Source organism: Athene cunicularia (assembly GCF_003259725.1).
Source record: "Athene cunicularia isolate RWA chromosome 6 unlocalized genomic scaffold, athCun1 chr6_part1, whole genome shotgun sequence".
In the NCBI taxonomy this organism is placed as follows: Eukaryota; Metazoa; Chordata; class Aves; order Strigiformes; family Strigidae; genus Athene; species Athene cunicularia.
Window position 1 is genome coordinate 4,275,725 of NW_020799105.1, and position 13,889 is coordinate 4,289,613.

Consider the following 13,889-nt stretch of genomic DNA (forward strand, 5'->3'; position numbering starts at 1 on the left):
TGTCAGGAAAGAATATAATTAAAACTAAATTACTTCTTTCAGCAGACTGCAATTGCTCACTTTTTTACTGCAGTGAACACAGTATCCTTCCATTAACTGGTCAATCTGTTGGACTGTTCCCTTGACCAACTGCAAAAATTTCAAGGGGAAAGAAACTCAAAAGATGACAAACAGCATTGGACTCATGATTTCTCCACTTCATCCTTTGACTCAAACCTTCATGTCTCAAGAAAGGGTTCTTATTTTTTCCCCCCTTTTTGACTGAAAAATCAAAAAATTTGCCACTCTTTCATCACTCTACATTCTTGTATATTTACATAGTGGTATTTTGCGATCAGCCCACAGAAAGAACAAGTGACTCCTTTGTTGAACTGCTGTACAAATCACCTGGCAGGGGGTTTGCCGAAGTGACAAGCATAAGAAGCCCTGAAGCTTCAAGAACATCAGCTACCCCCAAGATTCCAGTAAGCCTGGGCTGAACGACATTAGTAATTCCCTTTGGTCTAACTGGCCCCAAAATGCTGAGAAAGCATGATAGAAACACAGAGGACGACAGAGCAATACCCTTGCTAAAGGTAAGCTCCTGTGGATTCTCAACAAATGGAGGGAATACAAAAAAACCCAGCCCTATCACATTACAGCACTGTTACAGAAGTAGTTGGTTGTGAAAGAAATTAAATGTGAAGCCCTTTTCTCAATACTCCTGTGCAATGAGATAACTTGCTCTACAAGGGTTTCCACCCTACCCTCCAAAAGCACTGCCTCCTTATTTTTAGTTCCAAGTCTGATCAAGGAATACCCGAAGAAAAGTTTGGACAGGCTCTATCATGACTTACTGTTTGCAAGAAAGGTTAAGAGACTTCTGGCAGAATAAAGTATTATTTTCTAACTACAGTATCACAAAATGCTGCAGCCTAAAACCATGCCTTTATAAATCACAACTTTTCTTAGTGAAAACAGAAAGAGTAATTAAAATTAGTTACAGGCCTTAGAAATTGTATTTTTCATGCCGTTAGAATAACGCTTCAATTTTTAAGACAGGAGAAAAACCCAACTGATTTCTCTAGTATTTTGAGTAATATCATTAGTTCTTTAGAACACAATTCCCAAAAGAGCATTTAAGAAAAGAGTTCTTTCAAGCTTATATTTCCTTATGCCTGAAATGTACAGAGAGTATTCTGACACCTTGATAATTTCTATCATTACAGGTCTAGACACATCACGTTTCATGTTCTCTCTCAAAAACAGATTGGCTAATATCAACCAACGTTTAACATCAACTTACATACATTTATTTCTCATTCTACATTCATAGCAAGAGAGAAATGAAAGGTAGTAATGATTATGTCATTTGTGTTAGGGATGTATAATTTCCTTGAAGCAGTTTATATTTCTTGCAACATAAGCAAACAGAAGTACACAAACCAAACATCGGCTCTCGGGATGATTACATGTACATTTCTCCTGGCACCAATGGCAGCTCAAGCAGCTCCTGCTCCCCTCAGGTTAGAGGTGCCTCCACAGCTGGGTGCGGGGAAGAACAGGAGAGCGACTGGCATAAACCCAATCCTTTCTGGCTAGGCTTTTTAAGCTAAGCTAGTCCTTGATGCAGTTGCTGCATAAGCTGTACCTCCTACCGAAAGAAACGCATAATCGGGCTTATTTCTGGAAGAGATAAAAGGCATTTATAGAAGTTTACTGCAGAGCTCTAATCAGGTCGTTTGTTTGGTGGGTTTTTTTTAATAAGCAGCAAAAAGAGAGAAAGATGTGTTATGTACACATACTGCAAGCAAAATAAGTTTGCTTTTAATATTTCAGGTAGAAATTCAGAAGAATGTGAATTTACTAGCCTTTCTGAAGTCAACTTACTTTAAAGGCATGATTATATTAGATTTTTAGGCTTGGAACGAGAAAATTAAAGAGTAATCTTCACATTTCAAACTTAAACGCATATAAAATGAGGTAGGTTTCTTGCGGACTGCAAGAGTCCACCGTTATCCTTCCAAAAACCAAACAAACAAAAAGCCGCCCGTGGCGATCAACGGCGCTTGCGAATCACAGTCACTGCTCCAAACTTTCACAGCCTCTCACGTTTGTTTGTTTTGAAACCAAAGGAGATGCACAACGCCCGGCCCACGAGTCGCGGCCGAGCCGAATAACTGCGCGGGAGCGGGGGACTCCCCCCCCACCCCCCAAAGCCGTAGAGGCTGATTCTGGATGCTGTAATACAGTTTATGGAACAGTGATTCTGTTCTGCTAGGCGTAGTTTGGAAGCTAACTTGAGACGGTTCTGCATCGATGTGAGGGAACGTTAGCAGGGAGGAATGTTATTAACCCCCTAATAAAGTTATTTTATTGGCATTGTGGCAATAGAATGCAGTCTTTTTCAAGCTTCTATTTCACTTGCAACTAATTCTCAAGACATCATAGTGAAGAAACAAATAAAACCTTTATTTTCTAAGGCACTTTTCATTCCGTGAGACCTAAAGTGCTTTCCAAACTATACCATTAGAATAGAACAATCACCTAGATGACAGCTGAAATGCCTCCAAGCTGGCATATGATGGAGGTTTTAAGTGGCTCACAACACCAGTTTCAGGCAGGAAGTGGGGATGAAGGTGTAACTAGAACTTTGGGAGCACTTGGGAAAATTAAATTGTGAAGATTTTGGCTGGGATATAAAGGTTAACACCTCTACTTCTTTTTAAAAACACCGTAAGATCCGTCCTGCCCAGAAATTGTAAGAGGCACAAGTTGTATCTCCAAAGAAAGTAAGCCTCTCGGTAAAATACGTAATAGAATACAAATGTTCCGTTTCACTCCTGTATCCATACACATTATTTTGTAATATCATTAAAACCATTTTTAGAAATAGCAGACAGCGAGACATACACCCCCTTACCTCACGTTATTTTTTAAATCAGACAATTTTGTGTCAGCCATTTTCTGCTCTGCCCAACACCTTGACTGTAAGCTGTTTGGGGCAGGAAGGGATTTGCTGGTGGGTAGCGGAGTTGTGGCTTCCTGTGGATGGCTCAGCATCATGACTGCCATTCATTTTTGCAGGGAGAGACAGTGCTGTTGTCTAGCAACCCTCACCCTCCCTCCCATGACTGCCACTGTGGTTGCATCCATCCAGGCCCAGGACCCCCTGCTATGGCCTGCAACAGGAGAGTGGCTCTGTTAGCTTCTAGGGGAGTAGATTACTTGCTTTTGTGTGCAGGGTGTTTCTGTGTTCAACTAGTTGTAATTTAGGGCTGGAATACTATTTTCCCTGTTTATTGGTAAAAGTAGTCAGAAATAAATGACAGAATGGTAATTCATTAGCCATTTGGTGACATTCAGATATCCAATACCCACAAAACTTGATGCAGTGAAAGACTTAGAAAAATATGCCTTTTAAAAAAATATTCCAGGTAAATGCTACCAGATCAGTCAGTTGTAACTGGAGCCTGTTGGATGCATATCACAGTCTGTTTTTAATATCCTACAGACAGACACTTAGAAAGGGAGTGGGCAAAAGATTCATGTCCAGTCTTGCAGACAAGGGCACTTATCCTGGTTTAGCACATGTGGGTAAGGTGATGCTGACAAACATCCTCCAGATACAGCTATTACTGTGAAGTAAGTAAGTACTGCTTGTCACTCCTTCTCTCCAACTGCTCTTGAGACTGGGACTTCCATATTTTTTATTAATGGTCTGAGGTACCAAGGGGAATAAGGCAGTGTTTATGAGGTAGATTCTTAGGGGTTGGGAATAGGGCTCTTTCCACCAGCAAATATGTTAAACAGACAGAGCTGGCAGCACCTTCCATAAGTGTAGCAGGATCCAGAAAATTATGTGTCTCCATGGCATAAATCTCTGCTCACTGCTTGGCTCAAACAAAGAGGCTGTGACATGTAACTTCTATCCAGAAGCAGTCTCCTTTACCTCAGTAGTCGGTGACTTGTTACTGCAGTGTAGAAAGTCAGCGGTCCATCACCTTTTGTTTCAGAAGATGAAAGTCCCTCATAACACACCTAGACATTTATACTATAAAATGCAAGGTGCAGAGAAAGATGAACCAAGTGACACAGAGGGGGCTGGGGGAAATTACAGTGCAAGAGAGCAGATAAGAGTTAGAAAAATGCAGATTGTAAACAAAGACAGTTCTGTTCTCAGGTTGGCCAAGTGGCTGCTGCTAAGTCGCAGTCACCTTTGAGATTTACTTGTTACTCTGGTATGCAATACAAGGATGGGTGTCGTTTCATCATGCTCCTTGCCTGCACAGGTTGCCTAACTAATTTGCTACGAACTATAAAAGTAGTTCCTTGCACTAATTGCCCTGTCTGCTGAATGACCAAAGAGGAAGCTGGGACTTTGAAATAAGATGGTTTTCTCTAGAAGAGGAAAGTGAGACATACAGATTCAGGCTGGTTTTGCCCTTGTCTTACTTGTTCACAATATATAGACAAGACTTCCCTATTCCTGAGCAAATGAGAAAGTGTCCAAAGCACTGTGGCAGATAGCAGCAGCATCACTTAGGTTTGCTCACTGATCTTCAAAGTTAAATTTAGATTTTTCTTTTTTCCTTTTTTTTTTTTTTTTTCTTAAGAATCAGTGACTGCTAAAACACAGCAGTAACAGCCATGGTCACCCTGTTACTGTTACTATACTCACTTCCTGTTACTATCAGGAAGAGCAACCATGGTCACAGGTTGCTCTTCCTGATAGTAACAACCCATACTTGCTATGACTGAAAAAAAATGCTGTAGCAATATCCTCCATCCACAGCACAATATTCAGGTGGTCAGAAATTTCAAAAATCATCAAGATCAGTGGATTGGCAAGTTTAACTAAATCTCCTATAATTTAGAGTTAAACATTCCACTGGGAGATGTGTAGGAAAAAAGCACTGAAGGAATCTGGGGTCTCAGCAGGTAACCAGCGTGCTATATATACAATAACGCTAGGTGGCTGCACAGTCTCCAGAAAGTTGCTGTTGCCTTCAATTTTAATTATCTAGCTTGAGGTCCTGAAATATATAAGGAAAGATGTGTTGATCAGTGAAGTGGGAGTATGTTTGGCTGCCAGCCCCACTATGTTAGTAGGCATTCAAGTTCTCTGGGCTGGCAGTCAGAGCTACAGGGTACTAGGAATGACATTTTCTGACAGCTGGACTGAAACATCCCGCCAAATAATAAGAATATCATGCTACAGTGATGCAGCCTTCCTTCAGATTTGCTGTCTCTGTCAGCAGGAGCTGAACCACATGTGAAGCAGCTCCTGAGACACCCATTTCCAACCTGCTCTTTTGAGAGCCTGAAAACCCTGTAACTGCCAAGAAGAGGGTGGGGTGTGCAGAGGGAGGCAGAAACCTCTATGGCCACCAGCTTTAATCAGCTGTATTTGTTTGTTTACAAAGACATCTAAATAACACCACCCACGGTTCTGTACATCAACATCCCAAGGTTTTTTGGCATACAGCTCTCAGTTTTCTAGCTCCTGCTGCAGCATGCAGACAAGACAGAGCAGGATTAGGATTGTCAGGCAAAAAGATTGATCATGTGATGTTACACTTCAGCAAGTAAGCAGTTGTCTTGGGGGCCAGGATCATTCCTTTAAAAGCTCCTGCAAAAGTGACAAAAATATCACCACATTAGTCTGACAGTTGCAGTGAGCTCTTAGCCTGGTGTTTGAATATACAGCTTTTATTCATGCATTGCTTAAAATATTGCTTGTGTTTCTTCACTATGATTAGGTCTGGATGTTACAGCACTTCTGCTTGTAACCGAGAATATGACATCTGCTAAGAAATGACAGTTTTATCCAGCTCATCACCTGGTCCAAATCTTTCAAGCCTAAATTCTGTCAGCAATGTGTTTTCTGGCTTACATCTGGGTAACTGTAACAAAATCCTCTCCTAGTTTCTCTGCCCATAACTGTTTGGCTCTTTGCAATGATTTGTTGCTGTGCATTCACACAGGCACCAACTTCATGCACAATGAGAAACAGCACTCATCCTTATAACCTTCTGCTCCAGAACTCCAGGCTGCTCTCTCTTGACATTAATACATACTAGGATCAGAGTTTGTGCCTTTATTTCCAGACCTGGAAGACATCTAGCCCTGTTGGACAAAGCTCCTGGTCCCTAAACCACCTTTTTGCTTGTGGCTGCAAGAAATTAAAATGTTATGGGTGAGGCAGGGAGGGAGAGCACAGAAATCCTGTTGTGTTGCAGCTTGCTACCTGCCTGGCACATTTGCCAATCTGCCAGTGAAGCCTGGAAGTCACAGCATGACTGACTGCAGCCTGTGACCCACTGGATGCTGGGAGTTCACGGGCTGTTTCTAAGGAATCTGAAAAAGCTAATCAAAGGGTGCAGCTTTGCACGTCCTGCACAGCAACTCACAGAGGCATGGGCTCAGAGAGAGTCCTGGCCAACGTTTGAACATGCCAACTACCTGCTTCTCCTCAGAGTCAACTCCAACCAGGAATGATTACATTTTTGAGTGTCACATGAGACAATGACCTCTAAGTCACGCTAAAGGAAAACTCTTGTGAAATTTTTGCTGACAGGCAAAGGGGCAATACTAACATCTGTGAGCTCAATGTACCAAACATGCATGTTGAGATCTTACTACAGGTTGAGAACATAGAGCGGGGAGACACCTATGTACAGGCAAACCCCAGCACTGACAACATATGAGAGTGGTCCAAGCACCACAATGTTCATGAAACTCTATTGGGGTAGTAAATTAGCTCCTTCTTTTGTGGCTTTTGATCACTGTGATTCACTGCGTTGCATGACAGCTGGTTTGCATGAAATGATGAGTCTTGGTTTTTTGTAACTCCTTCAGAACAGAGCTAGCTATAAGCTTTATCGCCAGGTAACTGTTCTTTACCCATTTAATTTTCATTACAAATTTCAGGAAATGCTGCATCATTAGCAAGACCATGGTTGAACCCCAGCAGTAAGGTGTTGCCTGAAATCGGCGTGGCGACCTGGTTCAGGAATGGCACGACAACCAACCCCAGGCCGCTCGGGCCATCAGCTCACAGACATCAACGTGGTGGATGGCAAATGACATTTATTGATAGGTGACACCGCATGATATAGCTTAGGTTTACAACATCACTTCCGTCCGCTTACATCCTGAGCTAAACACTATTGGCTATCCGGAGAGGGGTCCTACGTTTCCGTACAGGGCGACATCTTCCGTCTGCCAAGCCCTAACTACCTACAGTAAGGAGGGCCAGACTCCCATCCACATTGCCTTCTTGAAGGCCTCCTGGACCACAGCCATGTGGTTCTTTACTAGGCTTAGGTTGTCTTTGGGGAAATCTACTTTGTACATGGTTTGCCTGCAAGTGTACCTACTAATGTTGTTTTATTTATGTTTTGTAATATAGTACCCAAAATTCACTTAGTTCACAGCATGCAGACAGTAAAGGGAAGTTACTATCTCATTTGAAATCCCATTCCTTCTTATTCCTCCATACTCAGCTCTTTAATGACTCAGAAGAGACTTCCACTCTGCAAGAGCATATTGATCTCCAGCAACAGGCAGCAATATACACAGACCCAGAGTTTTCAGATGGGTAAGTCCAGTGTGTGCCAGAGCTGTGGGATCAGGCAGCCACAAATGGCTCCCTGCAACCTGGGTGTAGTGGAGAGCCCAGCCTGTAATACATGCTTTTATATATCTGCTGAGAAGTGAAACTCCCTTCCCTCACACTCACCACAGCACAAAAGTATTCTGAATCCTACAAAAGGCATGCCAAAAATCAAATTTCTTTCCAGTAATAAAGAGAATGAGGAATGTGTATAGCTGGTCTGTTCAGCTTGAAGGGGGAGATGATTAATCACCGGTGAGGGAGGATGACTGTAGATGGCAAGTCAGCATCTCTGAGTATTTTGGTTTTCCTCCCCTCATCCCTTTCTCCTTTTAAAATGAATTTTAAGAGATTGTTTATAGTAGAGTTCTCTCTGCATGCTTTGGCATCTCGTCTGAAGTCAGCAAATCCCATTCTTTCTGTCAGCATTCAGAAAACACTGGTCTGGAAGACAGAGCCTTCCTTGAAGGCAAACCAAGGGGTGCAGTGGTTCAGGAGTAGCTGTAGGTGAGGCCTTGGAGAGGGGCTGAGATCACCAGCAAAACATCATGGGGTAACTGGAGGGAATCCCAGCTTCAGCAAACCCACTGAGTATTTTGCCTTGTCAGCGCATATCCAAGAAATCCAGAAACTGCCCAATTTCTGTCAAAATTCCCAGAATTTCACATGAGATTTTCTGCACCTCTAGAGTCTGCTGTTCATGAAAGTTTCTGCTGTGATCCAGTCAGACTGCATGTCCCAAGAATGAATGACTCAACATAAGGGATAAGCAGAAGACAATCCATGCTAAGTGGTAGCCTAGTGATGTTCTTTTTAATTCCCAAGTCACAGAATGCATTACAGTACAGATTACACGTGGAGACAACACAAGCTGCAGGTCCTGCATTTCCTTTAATGGACTACACTGAGTCCAAGATCTCCCATACTGGTACAGTATTCCACATTCACAGGGAATGGAAAACTCTGTAAAGGGATGAAAGTGCAGCCTTTCCCTCTTTCTTTTAGACAAGAGACAAAACACACCAATCTTCTCTGAGAAGATTTTATGCTGTGGTCTTCATCCTGAAAAGGCAGAAGTACTACCAAAGCCAGTGATTTTCACCCAGAGGAAGGGTTTTAGATGTTTTTGATAAAAAGTGTATGTATAACTGACTTTCTGGTACAAACCCACTCTTTAACCTTAGTGCTGGGTACATAAGCAGAGTTCCCACTTAAACATATAGATGCATCTAATTAATACAGACCTCGCAGAAAGGAGTGATGCTAGGTAAGGGATTGTCCACTATAGATCAAGCGAGCTCACCCTCTGTGGGGCAAGCCTGTAGCATTTTAGAGTGCTGTGCAATCTGACACGGATTCTGCAGGGCTAGCACTGACCTTTCTCTTTTCCCGAAACACTAAACATTGGCTTTAGGACCTAAGCAGGAATCACCAGGAACTGTGAACAATTGGGACACTACCATGCAAGTCATACGAGTGCAGCCCATTGGTCATTACAGTACTCTGCTCATGTGGAAACAACCCAGGATCAGTAAATCTGGCTTACAGCAAAAAAACAAAGAAATCTGAGCATTGTGGACTGACATAATTAGGTGCCAGACAGGAGGGCTCAAGACATATTGTACAGACTATTTGTAAAGACACGTTCCTGGTGTTCTGAGTCCATAAATAATATTTGTGAAAAGGTATTAGGTGCCTTCCCCAGGGGCTGCCAGAAAAAAGAAATAAGCAGACCAGAAGGAGCTTAGGCACATTCCAGTTTGGGGAGGAGAAAGAGGGTGCAAAGCCATCTCTAGCAGACTTATTATGGTACCTTTATGCTATGTTTGCCTTTTCTTACCCAGAGGGCAGGGGTGGGGGAAATATGATTCCTCACTCTAACAACAGTGGAGATCGAATGCTGTATCTGTATGGACAGCACTCTCTTCTCTTGAAGCCACTCCTGCAAAGGTGTTTTGAGCCAGACTGACAGCAGCCAGAAGGGGTTCTGGCAGCTGATCATATCCCAGGGAAGTGGCAGGTATATGAACTGATCACATCAAACTTGGGAGAAAGGGGAACAAGGAAAGTGTTTGGGTCTGTGCAAACCTCTTTTTGCTCCATGCTTATTTACAAGGTTGATCCAGGGCTAAGCATCACCTCTTCAACCCAGACAAAGCAGTACCATGCAGAGAGTGCCTCAAGTCTGCTGATGTCCTCACTGTGATCCTGCAGGGGCCTTGAAGCACTCCTAATTAAAAGAAATGGATCATGATGATAAAAGAGAGTTATCTTTGCTTTATCGTCATATGCTCAATAAACTCCCATGAAAACTTAGCAAATTCACCCTGCTGCTTCCCCAAATGTTTGTGCCTCGGGCCCAAACTTAGTTACCCCTTTAATCCTGTGCAGGAGATCCAAGATCAAAGTTGGTGGGACTTCATTTCATTGCAACTATTCCCAGCACCATCCCTGGAATTCAGACAGCTGCTGGTTTTCATTCCTCAGCCATGGGGTAGCCAGATCTGACACTTCAGTGCTAACCCCTGGGTTTGGCACAAATTATGAACTGGAGTCTGTCTCCTGAAAACTCCCCTGCTCTGCAGAAGATGACTCACCCTCACTATGGTACCCCGTGGGGATAAATTGTTCACTGGTGTTTGCCCCAAGAGTACCAACATTTAAGTGGCAAAGGATGTGATCCCTATGCAATCTAGGATCTTTCTGAGATGGAAGGTGACCTATAACTGTCCATTATATTACCCCCAGGAAAGGGGGAAGAGAATTGAAAACATCAAACGTTTACTGGGAAAAACGAGACCAGCCCTGTATTTAATCAAAACATTTTGTTTTGTTCCATTTGTAATTATTTCCATCCAATGGACAAATATTTTAGCAATGAAAATGACAGTTCCTTTCCATGGACAAAGAAAATAAGAAGTCATGTCAGTTCCCGTACAATGCCACAGCGAAGGTGAAATATTTTTAATGTGGTGTTGAAATTTTCTTTACGCATATTCCAGTAATACTGAAAGCATCAATTTAGGTTTAACGATCTATTGTATTCAGTGCTGGAGGGTTTTGTTAGTCTGGTGGTGGGAAAACTAAAGATTTGTGGGGAAAGAAGCTGAAGTGACACTTCATTTCCCCTGAAACCTGTCAGAACATGAATAAGAACATTGAATATGCTCACAAGACTAACTGAGGCAGAGGTTTCTAGCAGATGAAGACCAACCGGAGACCTCAGGCAGTTACTGCCATTGCCAGCTATGCTTGTACCTTGCATTTTCATACTGGAAGCTAGTTTTCACCTGCTGGAAAGAGGTTAATAGGAAAAAAAAAAATCCCCATTTCCATATAGGACTTGCTCTTACACTCAAATGACTGTCAGAAAATCAAGGCAATGAACTTGCAGACAGCTTGGGTTTAGTTTATTGAGACCTCATGCCAGCTAAAGGCTCTCTGTATGTTTACCTAAATTATCATGTGTCCCTAAGGAGGGTAACAGTTTTTGCAGTTTTCCTACAATGCCTGACTCCCCTCCCTTCCCCGTGCTTCAGCTATCTGAACTTTGTATTCCCCACAGAAAAGTAAAAATAACCGTAGACTCCTGCTGCAAAACACATTGAGATGTACTGGTGAAACACCAGTAGAAACACAGTGCCTCTTCCATATGCTGGGAATTTTTTTTTTCTCAGAGCTCTCAGACAGTCATTAGCAATCACAGTTACATTTTCCTGCCTAGAACAGGCCAATCATTTTCTCTTTAATATCGTCTGACTTCAGTGCCCAAGTGAAAGGAGTGATGTAATTCATGGACATCACTACTTGCTTTTAGGTGATTTTTCACCCAAGAACATCACGGTGGTTTCTGCACTGTCTTGGTATCTCTGCACCTCGCCCATCCAACTCAACAGGTATATTTTCATGCCCTCTAGCAACAGATACTTTTGCGGAGGAGTCAGAGTCTGCCAAGTGTGGTTTAATATTAATTAATGCAGGCTCCTTGCCATTTTCTCCTCCAACTCAAAACAACAACACTCCAATCACACATCTTTTTCACCAGCACATTGTCTGACCACGAGATCAAAATATTGCACTGAGATCCAGCTGCATGGCCCTTTGCTACAGCACAAACAGGATTCAGCTGCCTGCCTCTCAGGTGTGACATTTGGGGATGCACCTGACATTGATTTAAACCTTTGTTAGTGTGTTTTGCAGTAGAGAGCATGGCTAGTGTGTGTGATGGTGGCAAGGCAGCATCTGGTTTGGGGAAAAGGAGGATGGTTTTGAAGAGGTAGAGGTTGCCCAAGATGTGCCCACACAACATAGGGAGAGCCACCTGGGAAGCAGCGCTGGAAAGATCAGGAGGCCTGTCTGCCAGCTGACTGGTGGGATGACATGACAACAGGGATGTAACACTCTCCTTTGCAGGAGGCCAGAACCCCCATAACAAGGGAAGGAAGACTACTCCTTTTTTTGTGAGGGGAAAGCAGGGTAGCCACAGCACACTTGGTAGGCCAGATCTTCAACAAAATACCAGGATGAAATCACGATTTTTATCTGAAATATTTAGACCTGCCGGTACCAAACCTCACATTATTCATTGAGAGCTCCACCTCATCCTCCCTTTGGGTATTGCTGATGTTGGAAAACCTTTTCCTCACCACAGTTCTTCCCACATAGTATTTTCTGTGCAGTGAAGTCTGGTCTGCTCTGGGAGGCCAGGAAATCTGCAGAGCACCATCATTCTAGTGCTTTCAACTAAACATGATGGCTTGCAAGAAACAGAATTAAAACTGATCAATGATCTGAAAGGTTTACAATATATGCCAAAATGTCCCCTAAAAAAAAAAATCAGTCAGATGTTAACTAGAGCTGTCTAGCCTGTCTAGTTTTGTCTGTCTTATATCCCACTGTCTTCCTCCACCCATGGCTTTAACGATCACCTCTCTTTCTTCTAGAGCTTTCTCAAAGTGTTTGTGAGTTACCCAGTCCAAATTTGTGTTAAATTTCTGTAAAGATCCAGGTGTTCAGATATAGGGCTTTGGTTATGTTAATATCTCAAAACTGCCAGATCATTAGCTCACGTGTGTGGATAGCAAGTGAGTTACAGACTCATTGTACATTTGCATCATGATGGATTTTCTCTAACTGGGTTTTTGGTTTTTTGGTTTGGTTTTGTTTTGTTTTGTTTTGTTTTTTTCTGAATTCTAATGGTTGTGAGCCATTGCAGGCATGAATTTATATAGCCAGAAAGGTTAAATAAAAATATACCGATCTATTGGCCACCAAGAGACACTGGCATATGAAGAGAGAGGCCAGGGAGGTTCAGAGTTAAGGACTATTTCTATTTCAAGTGGACAAACACGTAATGCTACCTGGAAGGCTTGCTGATAAGAATGTGCAGTTTGAGTTAATGCTGGAGCCAGAAACGTTACACCAGATCTGACAGGGAGTGGTGGTGCACTGCTGCGGCTGCTCTGCCTCCAATGTCCAGCGGCACTGTGGCTGCACAGCGCAGCTCAGCAGCTCCCTTAGGGGCTGGCAGCATAACCACTTGTGATCCCCTGAGCTTTCTTATGTGTTGTGGAATTACAGTGGTCCACCTTTTCAAAAAGAAAGAGTTCTCCATTTAAAAAACATCTCTAAGGTATGATCCTGTGAACCTGTCTTCACTGGAACATCCACAGCAACTTATGGGTTTCCAATGGCTTTCATCTTTGCTTGGGCCAAGTCATCTATAAATACAAGGACAATAACAACAAAAGCTTGCTATTTCTGAGGTTGCTGGTGGCCAGGATGAGTGGCTGCTGGCAGCACACTGTCCCCTCACCTGCCATTGAGATGGCTGAAGGGACATTAGACAGGGTATCTGCTTCATCCATAAGAGGAACGGGGACACCCCACAGTAAACAGTTCCCCGGTGTTTCAGCCGAGGGACCCAAACCTGTCTCCAGTATGGGGCAACTGGGTGATGGTAGAAGGAGACACTCCTGGCTTCCTCACACCCCCTCCTTTCCCCTGTTCATTCCTTCCCCTTCCCTCGCCAAATCCTTCCCTGGCCTTATCACATTCCCTCCATTCCTCTCATTGCCCTCTGAGCTTGCCTCTGAAACACTGAGCCTGCACACCACCAGCTTCCAGATCCCCTTGCTCAGACCTTTGGCATGGGGTTTCTGGCCACTGCAATGACAGGGGTGGGGAAGCCCTGGCCTCCCACTCATCTTCTCCCACAGCTCTGAAAAATAGATATACAGTCTCTATCCACCTCTGCTATGCACAGCACCACATAAAATACCCTTCTTCTTGA